The 4426-nt window shown below is 35.2% G+C and overlaps 1 non-coding gene and 1 pseudogene across 1 annotated transcript; one reads left to right on the top strand and one right to left on the bottom strand.

Annotated features, from left to right (window-relative positions):
* Positions 1-577: 577 nt before the first annotated feature.
* LOC136119351 (FUN14 domain-containing protein 1-like) lies at positions 578-1045 on the bottom strand (annotated as a pseudogene).
* A 2607-nt stretch (positions 1046-3652) lies between these two features.
* On the top strand, positions 3653-3759 carry LOC136119763 (U6 spliceosomal RNA). The gene has a single exon (XR_010655722.1). It is a non-coding gene; the product is annotated as a U6 spliceosomal RNA (small nuclear RNA).
* The last annotated feature ends 667 nt before the right edge of the window (positions 3760-4426 follow it).

Raw genomic sequence — 4426 nt, 5'->3', positions numbered from 1 at the left:
TTGCAGGAAAAAACAACCTAAAAGTTGGTATTAAATTTGTTTAATATCTTTAATAATTCTATTATTTGTAAATTCTTCCATAAAAGGGCATTACAGTTCTTCAGTTTACTGCAAACATATCTTTAAAAAAAAGACAGCCCTACTGTTGAAGCTATAATACTAATTTTTAAATTATTGGCACTATACTAAAAAGCACGATGGAGAACATCTTGTTTAAATAAAACGAGGATGATACTTCACTGGGGAATATAGCCAACAGAGTTTTTTCTCTCTCCATATCTACATCCAACGGTGGTGTTTTATAGGCAAATTTTAAGCAAATGCAAGTTTTTAAAAAATAATGAAAGCCATGTTTTGCTCAGGAATACTATTACACACAGATCATATAGATTGTTTTATAGCAGATACTAGTCTGCCAAATTTCAGATGGCGAAATGCTAAGCAGTGAGTTTGGAACTGTCCAGCTAGTTGTTTCTTGTCATCCTGGAGAATCTGTCAATGGGTAATGTTGAGACCATCTTGTCACCACAATTTCTCTTCTCAGAGGTGACTCCACTATGATAGAACATTCATACCCTTAAGATGCAAGGTCTAGCAAAAAGCCTCCCACAAATCCACTGGATATCACAATGTTCTGTTTAACAAATTCTGTTGCTTCTTCTATTATATTGTTGATTTCAGGTGCTGCCTTATTTGCTCATTTCTTAATCTGTCTTTTTGCTTTGTTTACACCTTTTTCAACTCTCTTCCAGCCGATCAGCACATAGCCACTGTGACTGGCAGTCTGAAGGAGAAGAAAGCCACCATCTACTGTAGTTGCTGCAAGTTTTCCAACTTTCTGGAACAAAAATCCTGCACACCAGCCACTCACTCCACCCATTACAATCTGGGTGGCTACTGAGTATTTTTCTACCATAGGTCCAGAACTGTGGCCAAACACTTGATTCCACCAGTGGTATCTTCTTTCATACTCAGTTAAATCCAACACTTTGTAAGAGTCATCATCACTTTCATATTCTTGGGGAGGGGCATTCTGGGTCTCCATGATCTACTTTTTTTTAAAATAATGCAAGCTACTCAAACCCAAGATAATGACTTTTAATATGAGAGTACAAGATTTTTAGTTATAGAACAAAGATGGGGATAAGGGGCCTGAAACAACACCTAGCCCAACTTCCTTCCATCAGACCCATTTTATAGATTAGGAAATGGAGGCACCAAGAAGTTAACTGAATTACCCAAGAACATATAAATAGTATTCACCTCTTACCTTTTATGAACACTTACTCTTTATGTGATTATATTAAGGAATTATTAACTCATTAAAGTATGAAAATGGTATTGTGGCTCTAGTAAAAAATCTTATTTATTGGAGATAAATACTGAAATATTTGTGGATGAAATGATATGATGGTTAATATATGCTTCAAAATAAGATAGAAGTGAGATGATTGAATGAATAGGTATAGATGAAACAAGATTGACCATGAGTTGCTAATTATTGAAGTTGAGTGATCTAGGATTTCATCTCACTCCTCCATCTTCTTTTATATGTGTTTGAAATTTTCAATCATTAAACAACTTTTTAAATAAAAAACTCTATAGTGGATTTTGTTTTTGACTATGATAGACTAAATGGTACCTGTGGTAAACAAGCATAAAACTAGAAAAATATATGAAACAATCATTTCAAATGTTGGACAAGAGGCAGTACAGGATTATGATCCCTGATGGAACGGAAACAAATCATTTAAGTCACACATCACCCTTGTTTTCTGACCAGAGATAATTTTCCTTACCATGATGCAAAGATGGGGAACCCAAACAGAGCTGGTAGTCTCACTGAGCTGAGGAAACATAGTTTAAAGTTCAAAGGTGTTGAGATGAATGGAATTTTCTCAGAAAGGAGGGAGCTTCAGAAAGATACTCTAGAAATCTGCATGAAGTTCCCCTTGTAACTTCTACTGAGTTCTTAGCTGATCTTGCACAGTCCAAGACTCCTGAGGGCCAAGCAGGAAACCATCACAGGGGTCCTGCAGCTTACACAGGGCTGAGATACATGGAGTGCTAACCAGTCGAGAGGAGAGACCTCTGGTACTCAGCTGATAGCCAAGAAAGGCCACACCTTAGTATAATGGATATGCTAGCTCTAAAATAAAGACTAGATCTGCCCTAACCAAGTTAAAAACAAGATTCAAAAGTACTGTGTCAATTCACAAGTAAATTAACTGCCATCAGAACAAAATTCAACACCATCTAAAAGAAGACAATAAAATCTAGACACTTAACAATATACTATACATAATCCAGCATAAAATTTAAAATTATCAGGTAGAAAAAGATCTCTCTGTGCTTTTCATTCAATTTTTCTGTAAGCTGTTCTAAAAAAACACTTGATATTGGGACACCACCAATATCAAGTGATATAGCATATGTGTAATTGGTTTTATAGGACAGAGTGAGAAAGAACTCTATCCTATTAACTATCAACTCTATCCTAATAGCTCTATTATTTGGAGGAATAATGTCCGGTTTTTTTCTTCAAATTTGATGGAAAATATCAGCACACAGCTCTAAGAAATACAACAACAAGAAAGATAATCACAAAGAAAATAACACCAAGACTCATTGTAATTACATTGTTGAAAACTAATGATAAGAGAAAATATTTAAAACAGCCCAAGACGCATTACATACAAGGATCTATGATAAGAATTATTACTGACTTGTCATCAAAACCAACGCAAATCAGGAGACAATGGAATGACATTTTAAAAAATTACTAGAGGGGGAGGAAAAGGGGACCCATCAACATTTATTAACCTGTAATTGCATATCCAGCAAATAGATCCTTTAAAAAATTAAGGTGAAATAAACACATTTTCTTACCAGGAAACCTGCACTGTAAGAAGTGTTGAAGGAAGTTTAGGATGAAGGAAAATGGCATCAGGAAGAAAACTTGGATTTATACAAAGGAATAAAGAGTATGTGAAATGGTAATATATAAAATAGAAAAATCTATTTTTGAGTCTGAAAACATAATACATATCTGAAAAATCCAAATGTAGATATTTTAGGTTGTCAGTATGTCAATGGCCACCGTGGCTTTCCAATTTTGTGCTTTAAAAAAATTACAGCATTGTCCTTCTGCCAAGTGAGATTACAGTGAGAAGATTGTGGTCTATGAGGAAGCAGGTTCTCACTAGACACTGAATTGACCATCACTTTGATCTTGCAAGTCCAGCCTGCAGAACTGTAAGAAATAAATTTCTGTTGTTTATAATCAAAAAGAAAATTTACAGCCTTCATTAGATTGTGTATGAAAAAAACTGGTCATGAAATATAAATACATGGCAGTTACCTAGTGCGATCTCTGCTATACCATGCTTCTCATTTTCTGATTCCTTCGGATAACTTATTAGAATATTATATTAAAATGAAGCAGAAGTATAATAGGTGTATGTTAGCATTTAAATAATATTTTGATAATAATTTCTTCTCTTTTTATAATCTCCTATTGATTTACCTACTATATCATTCTTCCCCACTCCCACCCCCAGCCAACCTGCTGAGTTCACTTTTCCTCATATGTACTTTCAAACTGATAATTAAAAAGAGGGTATAAAAATAGTGTCAAAAAAAAATCTAGAAGGTACTCACTTCAGCAGCACATATACTAAAACTGGAATGATACAGAGAAGATTAGCATGGCCCCTGCCCAAGGATGACATGAAAATTCGTGAAGCATTCCATATTTTTCAAAGAAGACATACAGATGGCCAAAAAGCACATGAAAAGATGCTCAACATCACTAATTATTAGAGAAATGCAAATCAAAACTACAATGAGGTATCACCTCACACCAGTCAGAATGGCCATCATCAAAAAATCTACAAACAATATATGCTGGAGAGGGTGTGGAGAAAAGGGAACCCTCTTGCTGGGAATGTTGGTGGGAATGTAAATTGATACAGCCACTATGGAGAACAGTATGGAGGTGCCTTAAAAAACTAAAAATAGAGCTACCATATGACCCAGCAATCCCACTACTGGGCATATACCCAGAGAAAACCATAATTCAAAAAGATACATGCACCCCAATGTTCAGTGCAGCACTATTTACAATGGCCAGGACATGGAAGCAACCTAAATGTCTATCACAGAGGAATGGGTAAAGAAGATGTGGTACATATATACAATGGAATATTACTCAGCCATAAAAAAGAACAAAGTAATGTCAGTTGCAGCAACATGGATGGACCTAGAGTTGTCATACTGAGTGAAGTAAGTCAGACACAGAAAGACAAATATCATGTGATATCGCTTATATGTGGAATCTCAAAAAAGGTACAATTGAACTTATTTACAAAACAGAAGTAGAGTCACAGATGTAGAAAACAAATTATGGTTACCGGGAGATGGGTGG

This window comes from Phocoena phocoena, chromosome 2 (genome assembly GCF_963924675.1).
Source record: "Phocoena phocoena chromosome 2, mPhoPho1.1, whole genome shotgun sequence".
Taxonomy (NCBI): Eukaryota; Metazoa; Chordata; class Mammalia; order Artiodactyla; family Phocoenidae; genus Phocoena; species Phocoena phocoena.
The sequence above is the reverse complement of the archived record's forward strand: the minus strand, read 5'-3'. Positions and strand labels throughout refer to the sequence as shown.